General features: G+C 49.6%; 1 long non-coding RNA gene across 1 annotated transcript in view; it reads left to right on the top strand.

Moving 5' to 3' along the window:
• The window catches only part of LOC138521954 (uncharacterized), a 131,223-nt gene that overhangs the window by 83,730 nt on the left and 21,433 nt on the right, over positions 1-26,060 (top strand). The window contains exon 2 of the long non-coding RNA XR_011283191.1: positions 17,858-18,021. This is a non-coding gene — a long non-coding RNA (uncharacterized lncRNA). The remainder of the gene's footprint in view (positions 1-17,857; positions 18,022-26,060) is intronic.

Genomic DNA, 26,060 nt, shown 5'->3' with positions numbered 1-26,060 from the left:
AACTGGCCATCAGTCAGGGCCCAGGGTGTTGGCCTGACCCTGGGGATGGCTGGCCGCCTTGCTGTGCTGCTCTTCTCCTCCTTCTCCTCATCCCCACCACCCCCTGCACTCCCAGGGCCCTGGGCCTGGTTGGCTGGCCTCCGTAGCTCCAGGCGCAGCAGGTAGAAGTCCACATCAAGGGTCCCGGCTCCAAATGGCAGCATGGTGTTTTGAAGTGTGTGTTGTGCATGTGTGGGACCTTTGTAGGCCTCTGATTTGCATTGGTTTCACCTGGGCCCTTATTGCTGTCTCCTTCCTGCTCCTACTGGTGGAATGGTGTTGGGGAGGGTGTGTTGTGCATGGGTGGGTCCTTTGTAGGCCTCTGATTTGCATTGGTTGCACCTGGGCCCTTATTGCTGTGGCCAGTGTTCTTTTACCTCCAGCTTTTCGCTCGGGGTATTTTCGGCGGATTGTCGCCGCTTTTCTGCCACTAATTGTGCCTATGCCGGACTTGTGATTGCAATGTTTTAGCGCAAATGGTTACTGACGCTTTTACAGCCGACGCTTGTACAGCCGGCTGTACTTGCGCCGGCTGTAATGGCGCCGGCGGTATTTGAACTCATGATCCGACAGACTCTTAAAATCGGCGCTGATAGCATTACCGCTGATTTTAAGGGTTTTAAGGGTTGCCGCCAAACTCGTGATGAGGCCCTGTGTCTAGATAGTGCGCTCAAAGATTACTGTGTTGTACTCTGTCTCTTAAGACTGTGTCACATCTAGATAGCGCGCTCAAAGATTACTGTGTTGTACTCTGCCTCTTAAGACTGTGGGCCTCATCACGAGGTGGGCGGTAAGGGATTAATTAATCCCTTACCGCCCTACTATGAGGTCCTTTAGCGGGTCCCTTCCTTAACGCCTGGTTTTACCAGGCAGGTGTTATGGAAGGGACCCGTTAAGGGACTTCAGAGCCAATAACGGTACCGCAATTTGCAGTACCGTTATTAGCACCTTCCCCCTTCCCATTGAGCCCTGTCGGAGCTGAAATGGGAATGGGGAATGGCTTTTTCAATGGGGACTTACCAGTCCCGCAAAGGTCGGAATAGACCGGTAAGTCCCCATTGCACGGGACCGGACACGGTACCGGTATTGGAGGTAGTCATGGCGCTAATAGTGCCATGACTACCTCCAACCTCGGAATGAGGCCCAGTGTCACATCTAGATATTGGGCCTCATTACGAGGTAGGAGGTAGCCATGGTGCTTTTAGCACCATGGCTACCCCCTTACCGCATTCCAGGTCCGGGTTCCCGAAATAGGGACTTACCGGGTCATTCTAACCTTGGAGGACCCGGTATGTCCCCATTCCGGGAACCATTCCCCATTCCCATTCGAGGCCCCATAGGGCTCAATGGGAATGTGGATGGAGCTAATAAGGGTACCGCAATTTGCGGTACCGTTATTAGCTCTGAAGTCCCTTAACGGGTCCCTTCCATAACACCTGGTAAAACCAGGTGTTAAGGAAGGGACCCGCTAAGGGACCTCGGAATAGGGTGGTATGGGATTACGGTACCGGTGCCCTTACTGGTGCCGGTAATCCCTTACCACTTACCGTGTAATGAGGCCCATTGTGCCCAAGAGATATTGGGTTGCATTCCACTTTCTTAGCCTTCCCCATTCCCATTGAGCCCTATGTGGCAAAATTGGGAATGGTGAAGGGCCATGGCGGCATGGGGAATTACCGCCCCGCCAACCTCGGAATGGGGCGGTAATTCCCCATTCCGCCATGGTGGAGTCAGTAAGTTACCGGCATGGACCATGGTGCTATTAGCACCATGGTCCAACGCCTGGGTCGCAATGAGGGCCTGTGTGCTGTCCAGACAAGTGGTTGACTGTAAATTGGTCGAAAGACAAATGGTCGACGTAATTTGGTCGAAAACCAAATGGTCGAATTTTTTATTTTATTTATATATGTATTTTTTTTGTTTTCGTTTAGGGAAAAAAAGGTCTTTTTAGAAAAAAGGGGGTTGGGCGGGGGACCCCACCCAAAAAAAAAAAACAGGGGGGAAAATTAAAAAAAAAAAATTCGACCATTTGGTTTTAGACCAAATTGGTTCGACCATTTGTCCAGTCGACCAATTTTTTTCGACCAAATGTCTTGTAACCGGCCTGTGTCACATCGAGTGCACTCAAAGATTACTGGGCCTCATTACACGGATGGCGGAGTAAAATACCGGCACCGCCTTGGCGGAAAGGGGAATTACCGCCCCATTCCAAGGTTGGCAGGACGGTAATTCCCCCTTCCACCATTGCCCTTCCCCATTCCCATTTTTGCCCCATTGGGCTCAATGGGAATGGGGAAGGCACTAATTACGGTACCGCAAATTGCGGTACCGTAATTAGCTCCCTGGGTCCCTTTGCGGGTTGGTTTTTAACGCCTGCAAAAAGCAGGCGTTAAATCCCCCAACCCGCAAAGGGACCTCGTAGTAAGGCGGTAAGGATTTACTGGTACCGGTATTTTACCGGTACCGGTAAATCCTTACCGCCATCCGTCTAATGAGGCCCACTGTGTCATATTCTACCTCTTAAGACTGTATAGTGCGCTCAAGGATTATTGTGTTGTACTCTGCCTCTTGCGTTGCGTTGGGCATGGGGGACTCATGCTGCTGAAATGGACACTAGCATGCGGTGCTTGGAGCAGGACGCCATTATGCACTCGAAAAAACCGCTAATTGCAGAACTGCGCTCTCCCACTTCGACAGGCATATTACAACATTGCCGGTGAGTGCGCACTACGGATTTATGGGACTTTGACTGTGTTATTGCGCACTGCCTCACCAGGGCCATATGCTTCTAACCACCTTCCAAGATGGCGGCACGAATCTCTGTTCCCTTTGTGCCTACCCACCACAGCCCCTGCTGCAGCGTGATTGGTCTCTGGCCTGCTGTTAAGGGCCAATCCGACGCCGGCAGGTGGACGCCGGCCCCCCTCCCCAAGGCCCACCTTTGTAAGGCCCTGTTTGTCACCCTGTTCGTTGCCCGGTTCGTAATGTGAGCCCCCTCCATGCCGTCAGTATGCCTGCGACCCCCCTCCCCACCCTCCGCTCCCCCCAGTATGCCTGCGACCCCCCTCCCCACCCTCCGCTCCCCCCAGTATGCCTGCGACCCCCCTCCCCACCCTCCGCTCCCCCCAGTATGCCTGCGACCCCCCTCCCCACCCTCCGCTCCCCCCAGTATGCCTGCGACCCCCCTCCCCACCCTCCGCTCCCCCCAGTATGCCTGCGACCCCCCTCCCCACCCTCCGCTCCCCCCAGTATGCCTGCGACCCCCCTCCCCACCCTCCGCTCCCTCCAGTATGCCTGCGACCCCCCTCCCCACCCTCCGCTCCCTCCAGTATGCCTGCGACCCCCCTCCCCACCCTCCGCTCCCCCCAGTATGCCTGCGACCCCCCTCCCCACCCTCCGCTCCCCCCAGTATGCCTGCGACCCCCCTCCCCACCCTCCGCTCCCCCCAGTATGCCTGCGACCCCCCCTCCCCACCCTCCGCTCCCCCCAGTATGCCTGCGACCCCCCCTCCCCACCCTCCGCTCCCCCCAGTATGCCTGCGACCCCACCCTCCCCACCCTCCGCTACCCCTAGTTTGCTTGATGCCCCCCTCCCCTCCTATTTGAGAGTCTCACGCGAGTGTCTGTGTGCCCCCTTGCCCCCCCTTTAGTGTCTGTTTGCCCTATGCCCCCCCTGAGTGTCTGTGTGCCCCTATGCCCCCCCCTTAGTGTCTGTTTTCCCCCCTCCTGCCCCCTCTGAGTGTGTGCCCCCCCCACCTGGCCCCCTGGCCCCCTGTGAGTGTCTGTGTGCCCCCCCTGCCCCTCCTTGAGTATCTCCGCGCCCTCACCCTGCTTGCTCCCCCCCTCCTTTTGCTCTGTGTTCCACCCCCCCCTTCCTGCCTCCTTCCCTTCCCCCCTCCTCACTTCCATCCTCTCTACTATCTTCCTTTTCCCCTCCCCTCCTTTTCTCCCTCCTCTTCTGACTCCCCCTCCTAGCACTTACTGCTATCACCTGTTCCTTGACTCTTGATAGCAGCTTGTCTGTCCCCCCTCCTCCCCCCTTGTACTCTCCCTCCCCCCTCCCCTACTTATCAAATATTGTCACCGACATTTTTGCTATGTAGCGTGCCTTGTTCTCCTTCCATCTCCGTCCCATGCCCCCCCCTCCCTCCCCTCCTCTTGTTACCACCTGCACTGCGTAAATTGTCGTCAGACTTAGTAATGTTACTGCTTGCTTTGTTTCTCCTTCCTATCCATTACCTCTTGCCTTACTTGTTCTATGCACTTGCACTATCAGAAATGTCGACAGGCCTATTATGATAGTTATTTTCACATTCTGTATTGTTTCAAGGGCTGCTCGGAATGTAACTGTATTTTCCTATGTCCCCTCCCCCCTTGAAGCGCTTTGAAACACATTGTGTATAGGCGCTATATAAATAAACTATCAATCAATCAATCAAGACTGTGTGACATCTAGATAGTGCTCTCAAAGATTACTGTGTTGTACTCTGCCTCTTAAGACTGTGGACCTGATCACGACTTTGGCGGTAATGCCGGTGGTATTACCGCTGGCAGTATTAGCCCTACCGCCGAACTCCCCGGCGCTAATAGCGCCAGATCACGAGTTCGGCGGTAATGTAATTCCCCATTCCCCATTGAGCCCATTCAGGAATGCCCCATTCCCCATTGGGCTCAATGGGGAAAATTTGCGCTCTTACCGCCAGCGGATTTCCCACCGGCGGTAATAGCGCACATTTTTGGCGGATTTCCCCCCAGCCAAGAGCCGAAGTCCTGATTTGGCAGACCCTTAAATCCGGCGGCAACAGCGCAACCGCCAGATTTAAGGGTTATCGCCAAAGTCGTAATGAGGCCCTGTGTCATATCTAGATAGTGTGCTCAAAGATTACTGTGTTGTACTCTGCCTCTTAAGACTGTGTCACATCTAGATATTGTGCCCAAGAGATATTGGGTTGCATTCCAACTTCTTAGTCTCAAATCATTAATTGTGTCACATCTAGATAGTGTGCTCAAAGATTACTGTGTTGTACTTTGCCTCTTAAGTCAAAAAACAGACACAACATCTTTGACCTTCTCTCCTTTGAGAAACGTGACCTAGTCTTTATCACTCTAACCTGGTTCTCTGATGACTTTGTGTCATGAACCGTCACCTGCGTCCCTTTTGGACCTCTTGGTCCCTGACCCATAGAGCTCTGAATGCAGTAACCCTCCCAACATGGCTGTCGTATACGAAACGTAGATTGCCAGCCTTTATGTTCCGCGCTTCACACACTATTAAACGGACACACTCCCGCGGCGCTACGCGTCTCAATGCTGATGTTCGCCGTAGCTGGACGTGTGCTGCCGGAGTTCGCTCGGGGCTATCCTCCTGAATTTCCCCTTTCCCTGTTCCTTGATTCCTCCTCCTTTCCTTACATCCTCTAAACGTTCCCAACTTCCTGGATTTTCACTGCGCTCGAGTCACGGCTACCATGCCTCCGTCCACGGACATTGTTTCTTCCTGGTTCCATTCCAGACAGTCTGAATGAAGCATGCTGGAATCCGAGGACCTACGCACAGCTCTATCCAAATCCTGGACTGTGCGGAAGAAGTCACGAAAGAAGGTTGCAAGCCAACAGGAAAAACAGGTGAGAAGGGGAGAGACTTGTGACACTCTGCCCCTGTTACACATGAGGCATTCCCTCCCAGCTACTTACTCATCCTGCTCAACAGACCCTCAAGAGGAGCCTGCTTGGCAGTCCTCTTTAAATCTCACTTCTCCGTCTCACTCGTTGATTCTCAGATATGCATTCAATCATGCGAATCCCTTCTTGTTAAACTCTCACTACCTCAGAGTTTCTCCCACAGCTTCCTACTCGTTTACAGACCTCCTGGTTATGACAGACATTTCTCAACCAACCTCTGTGACTCTGTAGCCACCATTCAAGTAAATCACCCCTCCCTGACTCTCCTAGGAGACTTAAATATCTGGTTGGACATCCCCACCAACCGCATGACCCATCCACTGGTTGACAGTCTTGATGCGCTCAACCTCTCCCTTCATATGAACGGTCCAACCCACTCTAAAGGGCACACCCTAGATGCTATCTTCAGCTCCCATGACCTGATACATCTTGCTCCCCCTTACCACTCATTTGGTCTGACCACTTTGTCGTCGCTTTCTCCATCCTCTCCCCTGCCCCTCCCCCATCCCCCTTCCGTCCTCCCCCTTCACCACAAATGCTGGACCTAGCTGTAGCCCTACTTCTTAGACCCCCTACAACACCCTACTCTGACAGATCCTTAACCATCGACTCATGGCTCAATGAATCACTAATTCCTCTCACCCCCTGGCGCCCCTCTTCCTCACGCAATGGACCATTTCCCAAATGGTTTACTCCCGAACTGAGGAATGCCAAAAAACTAAATAAATCTCTGGAATGCAAATGGCGAGCAGAAAGAAACAATCTCAGCAGATCCACTTTCGCCTTGCACCATCGCAACTACAAAGCTGAAATCCGGAAAGCCAAAAAAGCCTACTACAACAATCGGATTCTCAACTGTGGAAACCGCAGCAAAGAACTTCACAAAATCATATCTGAATTTATCAAACCCACTTGCACCTCTTCCTAATCTGCCCCATCACAATCGCTCTGCGACTCTCTCTCCCTCCACTTCAACACCACTGCTCTTGACAGGACTACTTCCCTTAACAAAAAACTGTCTGTTCTCCCCCCCCAACTACCGACCAATCAAACAACCCCACCTCCCCCCTCCACCCCAACCCCCCCTTACCTACCTTTGACTCCTTCGGACCGATCTCCAGAGAGGAATTTCTTGACCTTCTATCTGCTAGCAAACCCTCTGGCTCCCCCCTAGACCCCTGCCCCGCCTCAGTCCTCAAAGAAATATTCTCGTCCACCTGCGCAGGAGAACATGCAAGAACCATTCTAACTGACTCCCTCAGCTCTGCAATCTTCCCTGATGCCTGAAAAATTGCACATGTCAAGCCTCTTCTTATAAAACCATCTCTTGACCCCCTTGACCCGAAAAACTGCATACCCATCTCGAACACCAGATTCCTTGCAAATCTCATCGACCGAACAGCATACTCCCACCTAAACGCCTTTTTTGAATCAAACAACATCCTCGACCCAGCACAATCACGCTTCAGACCACGACATGGAACCAAAACCACTCTGGCCTGATTCTGGGACGATCTTAAACTCACTGCAGACTCTGCAGGATGCGCTGCACTAATTCTACTCGACCTGTCTGCAGCCTTCGACACAATTAAACACTCAATCCTCCTTCACTGTCTCCACTCCCTTGGAATCTGTGGCACTGCTCTCAAATAGATTGCCTCCTTCCTCAACAACAGGAAAAAAATAACCCTTCTCTCCCCTTTTGTCTCAGTTGCTCACTCGGTTAATACTGGAGTACTGCAATGTACATGTCTATTTGCTCTCCTATTCAACCTCTATATGTCCACCCTTCCTGGAATCATCCGCCTGCACAATATCTTGTGCTACAACTACGCTGACGATACCCAAATCATCCTTAAAATCCACAACTCAGACTCCAACTTCCAGCCTGACCTCACAGCTGCCTCCTAGATATCGACCATTGGATGACTATAAAACACCTCCTCTTAAACCCCACTAAAACCAAAATCATGGTGTGCTGCAACACTGAGCTTCTACCTCGTCCACTCCCTTGGCCCCCTTCCATGGGCCAACTCCCCGCCCCCTCCGTCACAGTAAAAAAACTAGGGTGCACTATGGACTCTGGCCTAACCCTCCCCCCGACAGATCAACAACGTCTCTAAATGTTGTCACTACCATCTCAAAATTCTCAGGCGCATTTTTCCCTACCTCTCCTTCCTGAACAGACTTGCCGCTGTTATGTCTATTGTAATGTCGAGACTGGACTATGCCAACTACCTATACCTAAGGGTCCCGACATACCACCTTAATAAACTCCAAAGAGCACAAAACGCTGCTGCTAAACTGCTCCTCGTCCTGGGTCCAAGAGACCACACCTATCCCGCTCTCTGAACCCTCCACTGGCTCCCAGTCAGACGAAGGGCCACTTAAAAGACACTGTGCATCACTCATTGTGCAGTGCACAAGACCAGGCCACTATTCCTGCAAGATAAAGATAAGTTAAAACCTTACCTCCCACCCGCACCCTAAGATCAAGCACTGCCCTCCTTTTAGTGATCCCAACCACTAACTCCGTCAGGATCGGAGGATACTCTTTCTCAGCATTGGCCCGACTCTGTGGAACTCGCTTCCACCACACTTCCGACAAACCCAAGACTATGTGACATTCCGCAAATTGCTAAAAACATGGCTCTTTCCATATCGCCAACATCAACCTTAAAGATGCAACTGAACTTCCAACAACCCAATGACTAAATACACAATGGGACTCCCAACCATGTCTACAATGAATACGCCCACTGATTGTGATCTCTTTAGATCCTACCCACATGAGGCCCCAGCCCATAACACGTCCCAATAACGTTGCTGTGTGCCCTTACTTCGCCCTTGCAATGTCACCCTGCCCTCCCGTTCCCGTGATGTAACTATAAATCCCTCTGTATTACCCCCCTCAAACCCCATGTATCCCCCGATATTGGCATTCCCTCTAGCCCTGTGATGTCATTGCATGCCCCACTGTGTCCGTGTCGCTGTGTACCCTGCCTTCTGTTCCCCATGATGTCCCTATGTATCCCTCTGCCGCCCTGTCGCTGTAAACCCAGCCCTCTATCACTATATGCCCCTTTGTGCCTGTGTGTCGCTGTGTACCCTCACCTCCTGTTCCTGTGATGTCACTATATACCCCACTGTATTACCCTCTTATCTGGCCCCGTGATGTCACTGAATTCCCCGCTGTGCTCGTGCGTCGCTGTATACCTTACCTCTTGTTCCCCTTGATGTCACTATGTATCCCACTGCCACCCCCGTCCTGTCGCTGTAAGTCCAGCTCTCTGTGGCTTTATGCCCCTCTCTGCCCGTATGTCACTGTGTACCCTGCCCCCCTGTTCCCTGATGTCGCTATGTATCCTAATGTATTATGGATGGAATGGATAGATGGAATGAATGGATGGATGGATGGAATGGATAGAATGGTTGGATGGAATGGACAGAATAGATGAAATGGATAGAATGGATGCATGTGGAATGGATGGAATGGATGGATAGTTGGGATAGATGGAATGGATGGATGGAATGATTGAATGATGGAATCATGGAAAGATGGAATGGATGAAATGGATGGACGTATGTGGAATGAATGGATGGAATCGATGGCATGGATGCATGTGGAATGAATGGATGGAATGGATGTATATGGAATTGATGGATGGAATGGATGTATATGGAATTGATGGAATGGAAGTGATGGAAGGCACTGAATAGATTGATGGTAGGAGTGGAAGTGATGGAAGGCATTGAATGGATTGATGGAATGGGTGGAATGGATAGAAGGCATTGAATGGATGGATGAAATGGATGGAATAGAAAGATTAAATGGATGGACTGGATGGATGACTAGATGGACTAGATGGATGGAAAGGATGGATGGAAAGGATGGATGGAATGAATGGAAGAAATGGATGGATGGATGGAATGAATGGATGGATGGTTTGATGGAATGGATGGATGGACTAATGGAATGGATAGATGGATAGATGGATTGATGGAATGGATGGAAGGGATGTATGGAATGGATGGATGGAATGAAAGGATGGATGGAATGGATGGAATTACCCCACCCTCCAGTTCCTGTGTGTGCCCACCGTGCACGTGTCTCTGTGTACCCTGCTTTCTTGTTCCCCGTGCTGTTGATGTATATCCATATGTGCCCCTCCTATCGGTGTATGACCATCCCCCTGTCACTGTGTGTCTGTGGGTCGCTGTGTTCCCTGCCATCCTGTTTCCATAATGTCGCTATTTATCCCAATGTATTACCCAACCATCTCGTCACTGTGTGTGCCCACCATGCACGTGTGTCACTGTGTACCCTGCTTTCCTGTTCCCCATGCTGTTGCTATATATCCGTATGCCCCCCTCCTGTCGCTGTAAGCCCAGCCCCCTGTCACTGTGCATCCGTGTCTCGCTGTGTTCCCTGCAATCCTGTTCATGTGCCTTTAAAGATGAACCATCATATTATATCACATCACTACGCTTATTCTCTACTATACACCATCACACAACTAGAACAGAGCTATAACCCTGATAAATTTGGCCTAGCTGTTCACATACGAACACTACCCCATGAACACCTCATCACCCTAATAAAACGCAGCTATCCCATGACATTTCCGGCCTAGTTGCTCACATAAGCGTCCTTCAGGCCTAACGCAGCCAGAACCCAGTCTGCACGCATCCAACTGATATCTTCAGCACCACACCTAACACTAGAATGCAGCCTACCATCCGGCAATCACATCAGCTGCACACATACCTGGTGCACCCACGCACCCTACGACACTATCACTCTACTAACCAGAACTGCGGTTCCCGAGGGAGTTCAATCTACCAGCGCTTTGAGATCATACCAATGATATATAGAGTGCTATATAAATGCCAAATAATTGGGCAGACCTTCAGGGGGCCTGATTACTGCTTTTCGTGTTGATGGAGGCTGTATTGCTTCAGTTAACTAATTTTCCAGGTACCACATATTATTTGGCGGTCAATATTTACTGGAACGTTCAAATCAATCTATTGGACGCCCTTGAAACACTTGGGGAAATTATAGAGGAAGCAATGGACGTCTATCCAGACTTAATGATAGTCATTGCCGGGGACTTTAATGTTGGAATTCCTAGCGACAAGGAGGGGTGCTGCCCAGGGGAAACAGGAAATTGCCTGGTAAGCGTTTATTATACCAATAAACTCTCACAAGGGCAGTTGTGGTGTAACTTTTTGGGATTGTGGGGCCTCATCAATACAGCAGACTTGTTGGGTGAGTCAGCGGACAATACTACCTGGTTGAATGGTAAGATCTCCATGAAAATCTATCTGCTTCAATTTTTACAATGGCCCATGTGTTATGTCTGAGGAAAACTACTTGTAGTGACCATAAGATATTGGAGGTTGAATTTGAAGAAATGGAGATGTTATGTTATGTATACTTCTATAGCGCCGGCAGCCCGTAGGCATCAGGGCGCTGGTAACATACAACAAATACTAGACATACCTGGGACACCCTTAATCATCCCTGTGGACTCTCTGTTTCCTAACTGGATGCCATCACTTAAAGAGGCACGTCTTCAGGCATTTCCTGACGTTTGATAATTCTCTTCCAACCGCAGGGTGGAAGGTAATTTGTTCCATTGTTGCGTGGCGAGAACTGCAAAGGATCTGCCCAAACCTGCCTTAAGCTTGTATAAAGGACAATATTGAGAAATGTGAATCTGCCTATTTGGTAAACCCATCTAAGACTCGAATTACATGGCATGACAGCAATGTGGTAAGAACTAACGCGGTTTTCCAAGCAGATTTTTTAAATAAAAATCTAGATAAAAACTAACGCTATACACTAGAGACACATTTGATAACTATGTGCAAAGCGTTATTAAGAACACCGTTTCTGTCTCCAGCAATAAAAAAAGGAAGGAAAAACATCCACATACCTATGATGAAGTTGTTAGAACATTAACGAATAACAGAAGTAGAGAGTTGAGACATATGCACAAACAACCTCTTACTATATCTGAAAAAGAGATATTGGGGAAAAAGATCAAAAATAAATGGAAGAACAAAATTAAGGAACATAGAGCTAAAATGTATCAAGTGGATGGGGAGGTAATGTTAGCTGCCTTAAGGGATCCCCCCGCACGAACATTTTGATCTTGTTTTATGTACTGTTGCTTATTTGTTGGTATATGTATTGAACTTCTTTTTGTAAAGGTTATGTATAACCCATACAAAAAAATAAATAATAATGTCAAATAACATAACATAACTAAACTAGACTTGCGAGGCGCCTATCATCTGATTCGTTTAAAGGGGGGAGATGAGTGGAAGACGGTCTTTCGGACAAAGTTCGGCCTCTTTGAATATCTGGTGATGCCTTTTGGATTATGTACTGCTCCCGCAGCTTTTCAGTATTTCATGCAGGAGGTATTGCAGGAGTATTTTGATGTTTTTGTCATCATGTACATAGATGACATTCTGATTTACTCAAATTCTGTAGAACAACATCTCCAACAGATTAAAGCTGTGCTTCAGCGTTTGCAGGAGTATCATCTGTTTGCCAAATTGGAAAAGTGTGAATTCCACACCACCCAGGTAGAATTCTTGGGGTTTATCCTTACTCCGACGGGGTTGGGTATGGATGAGAAGAAGGTGCAGGCAGTCACGCGTTGGCCAGCTCATTGGTGTGTAAAGGATGTTCAGTGCTTCCTGGGGTTTGCCAACTTCTACCGCAGTGCCGCTACATTAGCAATTTCGCACACACTATTACCCCATTCACAAGACTTCTAAAAAAAGGCCACTAAGTTTAGGGGGGATAAGGAAGCGGAGGCCGCATTTCAGAAGTTAAAAACTACATTTATGGAAGCACAGATTCTGTGGCTTTCGGATTTGGAAAGACCATTTCAAGTAGAGACGGATGCTTCCAATCTAGCGATAGGGGCAATTCTGTCTCAACAAACAGAGGATGCGTGATGCACCCAGTGGCATTCCTTTCAAGAAAATTGACCAGCTGTGAGCAGAATTATGCCATTACAGATAAGGAGCTGTTGGCGATGCAGGCAGCTTTTCAGGAATTGCAGCATTATTTGATGGGTGCCCGTCATCCAGTAACGGTGCTTACAGACCACAAGAATTTGCAGTTCCTGAAATCAGCTAAAAACTTGAGCCCATGTCAGTTGCGTTGGTCTCCGTTTTTTGAGGAATTTGAGTTTGTATTAACTTACTTGCCAGAAACAAATAACGGAAAGGCGGATGCTCTTACACGACAAAGGAACATGGAGGTTACGGCTCAGGAGAAGAGGAATAACCTAGCAGTGGATCGAATAGTTGGCTCCGTGACTAGGGACATTTTGATTGAGGTACGGGAAAGTCTTCCCACACAGGAGATGCAGAATTGGAAAGACAAGAAAGGAAATAGGAGTATTCGAGATGGTTTACCATATCAGGCAGGCAAACTGTATCTACTGTGAGAAACCTGAGGCGTTTCTTCCAGGCTATTCCCGGGGATCCTTTGTTCAGGTGGCCAGGGGAGGACCATCACTCTTGGATCCCAACCTTGGGGGCGGACCAGTGAGGATCACCTGGGCAGGGGGTCCTCAGGGACTATGGGAGACACGCCCTCGGGCGAGACATGATATTCCTCCTGTTCAGATAAACCCCTACCCATCATCCCCTCAGTTGTCATGGGTTATTGCTAGCCGAGTCACATCATACCAAGGAAATTAAAACCCAATAGAAAATCCATTCACCCATCACAATACATTTAGCGCCTTCATTCTGATGAAAACCTACTTGGTTTTTCCATGATCTCCAGAAAAACCTACAACTCCCACAATCCCTACTTCCATTTTAGAAGTCCAACTATCCAACTACTGGGACGAAGAAGAAGCAGATGGGAGTCACGGGGATTACCCTTAGGAATCTATGGGCAATGGATTCCTATGGGCAGTCTTCATGTTGTCCCGATAATGAGGTCAGGCAGAGTCACGCAGGTAGGGACAACTACTCACACCTAACTCCAATCAACTCTTTCAAAGAGTATAAAAGGACAGACACCTGGGCACACCCTGAGCGAGCTGCGGGTGCTGAAGGAACCGTGAAGATCAAAAGGAGAAGTCAGCAGCTGGGAGAACCTTGGGAAGCCAGAAGGGGGATGGCCTGCCAAGACACTGATGCCTGTGAGTACAAAGGGGGGCTACAGTGTGGCAGGGGAGTCGTGCCCCAGGGAACCAAAACTCCAGCTACACTTTTCTGTTAGTGTTGAAATCAGTGCTTACACCCTGGGTGAGTTCCAGAAACCCAGGTAGTTGAGGGGCAGGTGCTGGGACCATGACCTCAAGTCCTCAAGTGAATCCCCATTGAGGACCCGTTAACCTTATCACTGAGGTTAAAAGATGGAGACCATGTGACTTGAGGGAAGCTAAGGCAGGATAACGTGTTGTGTCAAGAACTTTGTGTACATTCCAAAAGTGCCTGTAACTAGAGAAGTGGGAATAAAACCTTGAATGTACGTTCTGGGACTTATAGTCCAAAAGAGCAAAGCTGTGATACAGAGTGGTCCAGCGCCAAGTGTGTGCCCAATCGAAGGTCTCTGTAAGGTATTCAGCTGAGAAGTGGAAGAAGTGAAAGTTGGAGTTGTAAAGAATTGTAAATCAAAGTGGTCCTGCAACGGGTCAAGCAAAATCCTGCGCACAGTCAAAAGTCTTTGATTCTGGTGTCAAAAGGGATCTGAGCCCAGAAGATGGGGATCCGTGGTCCAAGCTCGGATGAGGGAGACCAAGTAGTGAATTGTGAACATTTTAGAAAAGGGGTCTGAGCTCGGACGAGGCGGACCCGTGGTCCGAACCCAAAGGAGGGAGACCAATCGTGAACTTATGAATGTGAGAATCTTGACAAAGGAAAGGAACTTTTGTGTTTTGTTTGCTACATCAGACCCAATGCAGTAAAAAACGTTGAATGGCAAAGACATTTTGGCACAGGAGGTCCTGATATTGAGATATTGAACTGTACGAGTAACAAAAGGAACTACAAGTACCAGCAGTCACTGAGAAAGAAGGTAATGCTGTGTGTTTTGACAAGCAAAGTGAACTTTGTTTCAAGGCGGAGGAAGCCTGTGTTTTGACAAGAGATATTTCTTTTGAGAATCCTTTTTGTTTCTTAAAGACTTTGCCAGAGTGGTGTGAGACCAGATGAAAAAACATTTCAAGTCTTATTTTTTTTTACAATAAATGTGTAACCTATCGGAGTCCCTAAACGGAAGAACACCCTTTCCCTGTGTGTAAGGGGCCTGTCCCTAGGTAGGAGGTGATGGACCGCCTATCTAAAAGAGAAAGAAGAAGGAGAGCTGTCACTATATATACAAGGTATGCTCCGCAAGTATGTTTCTTAATGGACAAACAAGCTCTAATAAAAATGGCTAAACCATATCTATTTTCATTCCGTAGACATTTCGTGGAGGACCTATTTCCTTAGGGTAAGAGAGGCCCTTTGTTTCATTTATTGACCTTCCAAGAAGTGCGTCAATGGTATTTCTATAGATCTAATGGTGGATATATTGGTAAGCCCAACTTATCTAAAATCAAGTATAAGGGCCTCATTACGAGGCTTGCGCTGACGGAATGAAGGGGGCTGGTACGGGACCGGCCCCCTTCATTTGCAAGCTTCCCATCGCGGGACCCGGTTCGGACTCCTGGTAAAACCAGGCGTCCTTTCTGGGTCCCGCGAGAGGAAGAGGGAGGTAACAACGGGACACATGTAATGTGCCCGTTGTTACCTCCCTCCCCATTCCCATTGAGTCCTATGGGGGCTCAAATGGGAATAGGGAATGGTTCCTGCAAGGAGGACTTACTGGGTCCTCCTATGTCGGAATGACCCGGTAAGTCCCCATTGCAGGAACCCGGTAATGGAGCCCGGTTTGGAAGCAGCCATGGAGCTAATAGCTCCATGGCTACCTCCAAACTCGTAATGAGGCCCTATCTCTCATTTGTCATCTTCATCAGGACCGTTAATTTACAACGTCTGGTCAGATCGTCATCTCCATATGATGTGGCAGTGATCACCACATCTACCTAGGGAGAATATTGAAACATGTTTTGGCTTGGGTCCGATAGAATTGTATGGGCTTCATTACACGGTAGGCGGTAACCATGGCGCTATTAGCGCCATGGTTGCCGCCGTTATTTTACCGTGTCCGCCTTGGTGGGTGGCGGAATTACCGCCCTACTCCAAGGTGAGCGGGGGCGGTAATTCCCCATTCACCAAGGCACTTCCCCATTCCCATTTTTGCCCCCATAGGGCTCAATGGGAATGGGGAAGGCGCTAATTACGGTACCGCAAACTGCGGTACTGTAATTAGCACCAAGGTCCCTTTGCGGCACCCTACTTTAACGGCTGGTAAAACCAGCCGTTAAGGTCGGGTCCTGCAAAGGGAACTCGTAGTAAGGCGGTAAGGGTTTACCGGTACCGGTGCCCTTACCGGTACCACTAAACCCTTACCACCTAACGTGTAATGAGGCCCTATTTCTTTTATGCATGCAACTTCCGTTTAGGGACTCCGATAGGTTACACATTTATTGTAAAAAGAAATAAGGCTTGAGGAAATGGTTTTTCCTAAAAGTGTTTCTGTGTGTTAAAAAGGTTACCTTAAATAACACTTAAGGCTAATTTACTATTGTTAATCAGATTCCCTGATTGTTTTTGTATGAGACCAGCTGAACCATTAAACTGTGTGCTCGTGGCAAGGCAGCCATAGTGTGCATGAGGCTCGAGCATTCTGCCTTGTCCCATGCTGAAAGCGTGGGGAATGGAGGTCAACTGCTCATCTGTCCTGACATATTGTTTTTTGAACACATTTCCTTTTTTGCATACACTACTGTCCCACACCATTTTGTATTTAGAAGTAAGGATTTGCAATAGGTTTATTAGCATAGGCTCTTTTATGTTGGCGGACTCAACAAGGATTGTGTTATTAGTATGTGATGGTTTTAGCTTGCTCCCATCCTTTCCTTAGATTTAAGTTTAGATATTCATTTAACCAACCCTTTGAACTTCAATAAACACCCTTGAACTGTGTCTCATTTATGTCTGTCTTCATTGACAATACCAGGCCTTTCCTTACACTACACATTCAATCGTTGAGAGAAAAGGCGCTGCTTTGGTGTCACGATTGGCGGGTCATGTTGGGGAAAGAAAGACCTTGAGAATGTTACAAAGATATTTTTGGTGGCCATGAACGGCTTTTGATACTTAAAGGTACATTCAGCACTGTGAGACATGTGTGAGGTCCAAGGCTGATCACTCTAAAAAAGCAGACTTATTGCAGCCTCTGCCGACTCCAGACGAACCTTGGACACATATTTCTAAGGACTTTGTAACAGATCCTACGGAGGATGGGGAGTATAATTCTATTATAGTGATTGTAGATTACTTTTCCAAGCAAGCTCATTTTGTTCCTTGCATAGGAGTACCCAAAGCAGGGGAATTGGCTCGATTGTTCCTACATCATGTTGTGCAATTGCATGGTCTACCACAGTCAATTGTGTCTGATCGCGGATCAAAGTTTGCGTCCACGATTTGGCTGGCTTTTTGTCCGATGTTGGGAATCTCCTGCGCTCTATCCACAAGTTATGACCCACAGACAAGACGGGCAAACAGAGAGAGTAAATCAGACGATGTGAAAGTTCCCGCATTGCTTCAGTGTTGATGGTATGACGTCATAGGTTCAGGCTTTATGGTTAGCGGAATTCTGTTATAACAACTCAGACCATGTGTCATTGGGTATGTCACCTCATATGTGCTTGTACGGGCAGGAAATAAACATGTTGCCAGAGGTGCTCCCATCTAGCAACAAGATACCGGCAGTAACAGAGCATAGGCAGGAGCTTTCCATGATCAGAAAGATGGCTCAGCAACACCTGGTGAGGGCTAAGGAATGGTATAAGGAATACGCAGACAGGAAAAGGCAGGTGGGTCCGTCTGAACAGAATATTAAACTGGTGGGATCTCAAAAATGTCTACCACGGTACATTGGGCCTTATGCTATTGTGAAATGTGTGTCTAAAACTGCAGTTAGGTTGAATCTTCCAGCGAACTTTAAAATACATCCTGTTCATGTTTTTTTTGTGAAACCTGCAGTTGCTTCTACCCGGCTCGAGAGACCACCGGTACTATTGGAGGATAGACACAAGGAATATGAGGTTCACGAAATTCAGGACTCCAGGAGGAGACGCAATCGGTAGTGGTACGGCCCTGAGGATAACTCGTGGGAACCGGCTGGGATGGTTCATGCTCCAAGACTGGTAAGGTTGTTTCATCAATTGTATCCTGACAAACTCAGACCCGGAAGGGGCTATGAGGGAAGTGGTAATGTAAGGATTGGGGATGAGGTTATTGGGTTTGTGAGCTGTGGCAGTAGCCATAATCTCTGGGCCAACAAGCTGTGGCGTGTCAGGCAGTAGGAGCGGGTTTCTACAGGAGAAACTACATTTCCCATCAAGACTGACAGCGGCCACATGACAGGATACATGAGGGAGAGGCTGCCGGGTCTGCTTCTTAAGCTCTGCCTCAGCACGTGCCGCTTGCTGGTGATTACGGATGTATGCAGGCACGGGCTGAGAGCAGGAGCAGCTGAGGACGCAGGTTTGGGAAGGAGTGTACACAGCAAACACGAGGAGTGAATGAAAGCGGGTGCGGGCTGAAAGGGCTTGTCCTTTCTCCGTGGTCTCGCTCCACTGAGATCTGCGGTTGGTGCTGCAAGTCGCACCTCACACGCATCGCTGAGTCGCCGTGTCACGCTCTCCCATTACGACCCCGGGAGGCTCGAGGGTCAGCAGCATTTCTTCTCAATGCACTACCAAGCTCGCCTGAGGGTACCGCCGATGGTCCCTCGGGCCAAAGATAAGTAATTGTTGGTAATCTACATACTGTGACATATGCTGTTGTGGGAAAAGGTGCATGGGTCAAGCAATGCTATCAAATGGAAAATAAGGCACACACTAAACACGGAATGCTTCAGAGACCAGTGTGGAAAGGAGAGGGTCAAGTGGACAATTGATTGGGCATTTCCTAATTATCGCAAAAAACGAATTTCATGCTTCCATATTGTTTGCAGCGACATATGTACTTGTCTTGTCAGCGTCGGGGTTCAATGGGCCCATTACATGTGCTTATGTTTGTGCTATGGTCTGGCAACCATCTGCATTTATTTGTGTAATGAATGTATGAGCATGTTTGACAGGAGGACAGGAGAGTAGGCTTTCAGAATAGGAGCTCTTGAGTAAGGAAGGGCAGTCTGTTGAGACAGTAGGTACAGGAGATATCTGGTCACTCTACTGCTGAGGTTTGATCCAAGTTTCTTGGTTACAAATGCTATGGGTTTTCCCTTTTTCCCCTTCCCTTCCATTTACATTTCCTAACACTCTTTCCAGTGTTCCTAACTTCCCCTACCTAGCCACAAATTCTGCCTAACCCTCTTCCCCCCTCTGCCTGCCACGTGGTAACCTGTTATCTACAACCAGGAACCCATACCAACCCTGGGTGGAGGGTCGAATTCCCTTCGGCTTCTGTGGTCAGGGTGAAGTTGTGTTAGCTCTTTAGTGGATCTGACAGTGTGCTCGGTAAGGCATAGCAAGACGTGCGAGGATTGCAGGCAAACGAGAGGGAACAGAGGTATAGAGGAATGTGGGCAATCTTTCATATCACAGTAATGGATAGAGGACACAATTGGACGCGTGCACGGTGAGTGAAAGTATATGTATGAGATTTAGATCGCAAATGTGCCAAGGCCGGTTGTGAGTTCAAAGTTTGGGAAAAGCCTCATCCAAGGAGCAGGGGCTGCATTAGATGAAGGAGGCAGCACCGCGTGTCAGTAGCTCACTCCGGGTTCATAGCAGAAATTAGTAGGCATATTAGAAGAGTGCCCAACAAGGCAAAGTAGGTATGCAAAGTTGTTGAGGCGCACATGAGTGGAGCGGTAGTATAGTTAGAGCCCAGGAGATACGAAACCAGGTGACTGGGGGCGACATCGGACATGGATGGCAATTAAAACAGTCAGTGTTAGTAGAAGGCATTGTGAGCCTTACCTTACATAACGAATGTTGGCCGTGATGGCATTTGGCGGACAACTCCTGTGAGGAACTGTAAACAGTAGATGGTACTTGGAATGGGCGGGGGTGGTTGAATGGTAATCACCAGGACAGCCAAGCCCTGACAGGGCCATACAGGGGGTGTAAGAAAAGGCCTTGGTAGTTAGCCTTTGTAGGAGGCTGGCTTTGCCTGCCGGCTCCCTGGTACACACACTATTAGCTGGGCAGACATCCAATAGGCATCGGGTGGAGGCGGAAATGTCAGGTGGGCTGCAGGGCTGTGCATCAGGCAGCCTCATGGCGGCGGCCATGATGAAACGGAATACAGTGCAGCTTCACAAGGGCCCAGGAGGGCTAACCTTGTTCTTCATGTCTTTCTGTGATGATTGCAGTGCGGGAAAGGGCTCATTCCGACCTTGCTAGCATCCCACAGCAATGTAGCTCGATGCAGATGTCCAAATAGGGGGTGCCCTTGATCTAAGAGTTAAGAGCAGAAATGAAGAGGCAGGGCTAAGAAGGTGGGTGTGGCTTAGGCCACGTGACTTAGAGCCACTTGCCTTATAACAGAGGGGTGTCCTAATAGTCAAATTATTTGTGCATAGTGTGTCCATTCATTTGATCAGAGTTCACAGTGAATGTCTCTTAATTCCCAACTCAGCAACAAAAAAGTATAATCATTTTAGCTTTTGTAAAAGCAGATTTGAGTGGGTTTCATTATTTGCCCACCTTTTGAAATCTCTTTAATCAATATTTTTTCAAAATTTCTCAAATGTGAGAGTCATCATTTTCCCTCAACAGTTTCATACATTTAGTGACAACAAACAAACATATTGAAGGAGACAGCGGAAAAGTCTCTTGCTCCTTTAGACAATCGTATATTTGATAAACCAAACCCAGTCAGTACAGGAAGATATCCTGAGCTATATAGCAAATGATTATACAGATAGGCCCTCATTACGACCCTGGCGGTAAGTATCGGCCATTACCGGCATGGCACAAATAACGTGTCCGTACTAGCCAGAGACCGCTAAAAGCGGCACATTACGAGTTCTCGGGCACGAGCATTGCGCCATGCCGGTAATGGAATCACCGCCATGCCGCTAAAGGGCGTAAAATCCCACTTACCAGCATTATATGCCGTGCAAATAGCACCTCCGCCACCGTAGCCATTGACATTAGCGGTCACCGCAATTAGCGGGAACCGCTATTAGCGGTGACCGAAAATAAGCGGATCCGGAAGTAGCGTCACCGCACAGGAACGGGAAAGAGCATGGCGGCCATCTTTAAAAACACAATCCATTGCCATCCTCTGTTACCAGTAGACACCTGACCCCCACAACTTCCACAAACCTCCTACACCACCCCTTTGACATCACGATGCCTAAAGTTTTGAAAAAGAGCGGAGATCGGCTATGCCAGGAGCGCTTTTCAAGGGAGGAGCTAACAATGTTAACCGAAACACTCCAAGAGCATGCTGATGTTGTGTTCTCCACGGAGATGACCAGACCGGCGCTGCAGAGGAAAAAGGCAATATGGGCCATGGTCGCCCAGAGGGTCAGTGCCGTTGGCACAACACCCCACACTGCCAAACAATGCTGCAAGCGGTGGGAAGATCTACGTCTCCGCGTCAGAAGCATACTGGCTGCAAATCAGAATCTCGGAATGGCGACTGGTGGAGGTGCTGAGTCACCCCTTAAACTACAGCCATGGGAGGAGATATGTGCTGCCACCATAGGCACGGAGAGCATTGAGGGAGTTGGGGACATGGAGAGAGGAGCCCCGACATCAGGCGATGCAGGTAGGTGCCTCAAGTCCAACTATGCCAATCTCACCACGATGATGTCCAGATGATTGGGAAGTGCAATGATGCATACCAGGGTCCACCGGACTCATTAGCACAAGACTGCCTACAGGCAGTGCTGACTTCCACCTTGTACACATGTATAATGCTCCCCGTTTCTGTAGCTACCCACATGCCTCCATGCATCAACCACCTAAGAGTGAGACTACCTGTATGTCACTGCCTCCAATGTGAACCATCCAGCAATCAAAATGAATGCAGCCATTGCAATGCCTGCTCAATGCCCGTAGACCCATCACTAACCCTTTCCCTCCTTTGGTCCACCACAGGCTCACATTCGGACAGCGCCGATGATGACACAGGTGCAACCACTGCCAAGAGGGCCAGGGCTGAAGAGGCACAACACCGTCCCTCCACCTCAGGGGGAACAAAGAAACCCCAACAACAGGAAATGTCCCACAGCACAGCACAGGCCACGGCACCGATGGCTACCAAGTCCACCACTTCGGCGCCACCGGCATCCACCATCTGCCCAGTGTTGTCCGCCGAAGGCACTGGATCTGCAGAAAGCAGCACCATCGGTGAAACTGCTACCACCGCAGCGATCTCCAACAACGAGGAAGGGGATGTTGATAATGTTGTGAGTCCCTACGCTGGCCCCCTGCATTCCCCCTACCTGTCCCCATGCAGCCAGCATGACAACATCATACAGGGGTTATCTCCTGGAAACTCTTTGCTGGTTACTCCCAGCCCAACCGCACGTGTGCAGGAGGGCAGCAGTATAATGGACACGCCACAACCATCAGCCACAGGCTACAACACCCAAGAGGCAATGCAGGAAATCATTATGCGCCAACAGCAACTTACAGCTCTGTTGACACGGCATGTCACAGAATGCACTAGGGAGGAAATGCGTGATTGTGCTGCTACTCTTAGGTCTGCTATCGAGTCCAGTTCTAAGGACATTTGTGCTGAACTGGCCGCGGTGCAGCACGTACTTTCTGAGTTAGTACAAACAATGCGGGACATGCGTCCAAGTGAGCAACCCAGTTCTTCCTCGGCTGCCAGTTCAACCAGAACCAGCCCCGTGGCAGATCGGGCAGGAACCAGCGGCGTTCCGACAGGGGTGCACCGGGTGCTGGGAGCGGGGGATGCCAATAGGCGCAGTCTTGTGAATTGGTGCCACATGATGCACTTGTGCACAGTCATCCACATCATGTTTTGGGGAGTAGAGGGGGGAGGGGGGAGTGGGTGTGTTGGGGAGTAGAGGGGGAGGGTGAGTGGGTGTGTTGGGGAGTAGAGGGGGGAGGGAGGAGTGGGTGTGTTGGGGAGTAGAGGGGGAGGGGAGAGTGGGTGTGTTGGGGAGTAGTGGGGGAGGGAGGAGTGGGTGTGTGGGGTGGTGGGTGTGTTCACTTAGATTTACCTTTCCAATACACTTTTTGGTTATGCAGAAATCACATGTGTGGACATTGCTTATTGCGTATGTGTGCTTTATTGGTTAACAGTCTACAGTGTCCATGTCCCTGACACACCCAGTGCCCCAAGTGCCCTCTCCATGTGACACCCCCCATTCATGTGTGCTAGAAGATTTGGTTGATCAGAGTCCGACGCATGTCACGTCCCTCCTGTGCATCGCTTCCTCCTTGAGGTGCTGCCCCATCCCCACCCTCCTCATCCTCTTCGTCAGGTGGTTGCTGTTCTGCGTCAGGGGGCAGAGGCACATTCCGTCTGATGCACATATTGTGTAGCATGACACATGCCATGACGATCTTTGCCACCTTCTCATGGCGGTACAGGAGTGCCCCACCAGACCTGCTGAGGCAGCGAAACCATGCCTTCAAGAGGCCAAATGTCTGCTCAATCACCACACGGGTTTGGGTATGGGCACGATTATAGTCCTCCTCGTGCCTGTTCTGTGGGTTCCGGACTGGGGAAAGGAGCCACTGCTTCAAGGGATAGCCTGCATCACCTGCATGTGGGCAACAATGTATGTGTAAGTCAACTCATCATGTTTGACCTCATTAAGTGACACCATGGCATGCATTTATTTTTTCATCTCAACCCCATTTCCATGCATGAATGGAGTCACACGATGTGACTGCTATGTGTGTATTCCTCTAATGGACTGTTTTGCATGTCATCGATTAGTGTGCTTAGGGGGGTCCAGTGGCTTGTGAGTGCACATGCACTGTGTCAGTCCACGACCGTTGTTTCTGTGATCTTGCAGGTGTCCAGTTATTTGTATGCTTTCTTCCTGGCAACGTTGATGTCATCCTCATGATGCACTCACTACGCACAACAAATGGTGTCATGCAATTTCGTTGGGCCTCTGTGTCAGTGTGGTGGTGTATTGATGTATTTGACCCTCATGTGACTCCTTTGTACGCAGTAATGGGGGACTGACCTTTCAGTTCATGGTGTTTTGTGCTGTGTATTGGCTATAGTCGCTGCTTGTAGCTGCATTTTGTTGAGGGGAATGCGGTCTGATTTGGTACAGTGCACATACAGATGTCTGTGGGATGGTTGGGACACCGCTTCATTCGCATGGTAGGGCTGCTTACATCTTGCATTATGTGGTCAGGTGTCAGCTCCAGTCTGGGCTGCTTTGGGGTATGAGCATGCTCCATTCCCTCTGGCACTCGCAGCCAGGTGAAGTATGCATCTCTCCCGCCCCCCCATCTCAGTCAGGTGAAGTATGCATCCCCCCCCATCTCAGCCAGGTGAAGTATGCATCTCTCCCGCCCCCCCCATCTCAGCCAGGTGAAGTATGCATCTCTCCCCCCATCTCAGCCAGGTGAAGTATGCATCTCTCCCCCCCCATCTCAGCCAGGTGAAGTATGCATCTCTCCCCCCACATCTCAGCCAGGTGAAGTATGCATCTCCCCCCCCATCTCAGCCAGGTGAAGTATGCATTTCTCCCCCCCCATCTCAGCCAGGTGAAGTATGCATCTCCCCCCCATCTCAGCCAGGTGAAGTATGCATCTCCCCCCCCCATCTCAGCCAGGTGAAGTATGCATCTCTCCCCCCCCATCTCAGCCAGGTGAAGTATGCATCTCCCCCCCCATCTCAGCCAGGTGAAGTATGCATCTCCCCCCCTATCTCAGCCAGGTGAAGTATGCATCTCCCCCCCCCATCTCAGCCAGGTGAAGTATGCATCTTTCCCCCCCCCCCATCTCAGCCAGGTGAAATATGCACCCCCCCCACCTCAGCCAGGTGAAGTATGCATTCCCCCCCCATCTCAGCCAGGTGAAGTATGCATCTCCCCAACCCCCATCTCAGCCAGGTGAAGTATGCATCTATGCCTCAATCACCTACCCACATCACATTTCCATGAGCCTAACATGCGACTCACCGAGAAGCCAGGATCTCTGCCCTGCATGTCACTCCATGTAGCGTGGAATCGTGGAGTTCCGCAGGACCATTGAATCATGGGTTGATCCGGGGTATCGAGCACAACAATGTGTGATGATCTTGTTTGAGTCACATACCATTTGCACGTTGATTGAGTGGTATAGCTTATGGTTACGGTACGTTACCTCCATGGCATGTGGGACCACCAATTCCACATGGGTGTAGGCGATGGCGCCAATGCAACCAGGTATGCCGGCCAGTGAATAGAAACCCACTTTGGTGTTTGAGATCTCCTGGGCAGTCCGTGGTAAGGAAATGTGTTCGTCTGTGTGCTTGAGGAGGGCATCAAGCACTTGGTTCAACGTACGTGAGAATAATGGTTGTGAGATGCCATGCAGTTGCCCCAATGTGTGTTGGTAGGTGCCTGTGGCCAGGAAGTAGAGCACAGACACTACCTTCAGTAGGGGTAGGATGGCGGTGTGTGTTTCAATGAGGCTGACAATGTCCTCATATATCATGTTCACCATGGTGGTGATGGTGTCCCGGTCCAGGCGGTACAGAGTGTGGATCTGCTCAGCTGTTAGGTTGAATGATGCGTGGGATTGGGGGCTGCCTGCGTGGTGGCACTGGCTGTGCTGGGGGGGGCATGCTGGCCCTGCCTTGCCCTCCTTCTCCTCCTGCGTCTCCTCTGTGCTGCCTGTTGTTCTTCTTGTAGTTGTTGTTGTAGCACTTCCACTGCAATCAGGTCCTCCAGCCCCAGCATTGCTAGTAGTATTGCATTCATTGTGGAGTGTGGGAAGGGGTGGGGTGGGATGTGCTCCTTTTGTGCTTGCCCAGTCTGTATTGCCTCCACCTGTGCTGATTGAGAGCACCTGTGGCAGCTGGGAACACTGCACATGGCCATTTACGGTTGGTTCGCGATGGCGGTATTAGCACCATGGCGGTAAGGTACTTTACGGCCTTCACAAAGGCGTTATTTGCATGTCAGCGTGACTTGAAATGTTCCCCACTTAGCGCCATGGCGGTATTTACGGCATGGGGGTCGCGTGCCCGCGCCCTTGGTGCTTTTACCAGCACTGTTGATTACAGTGCCACTATTAGC

This window comes from Ambystoma mexicanum, chromosome 13 (genome assembly GCF_040938575.1).
Source record: "Ambystoma mexicanum isolate Mex_15411 chromosome 13, UKY_AmexF1_1, whole genome shotgun sequence".
Taxonomy (NCBI): Eukaryota; Metazoa; Chordata; class Amphibia; order Caudata; family Ambystomatidae; genus Ambystoma; species Ambystoma mexicanum.
This window is presented reverse-complemented; position numbering and strand designations above follow the sequence as displayed.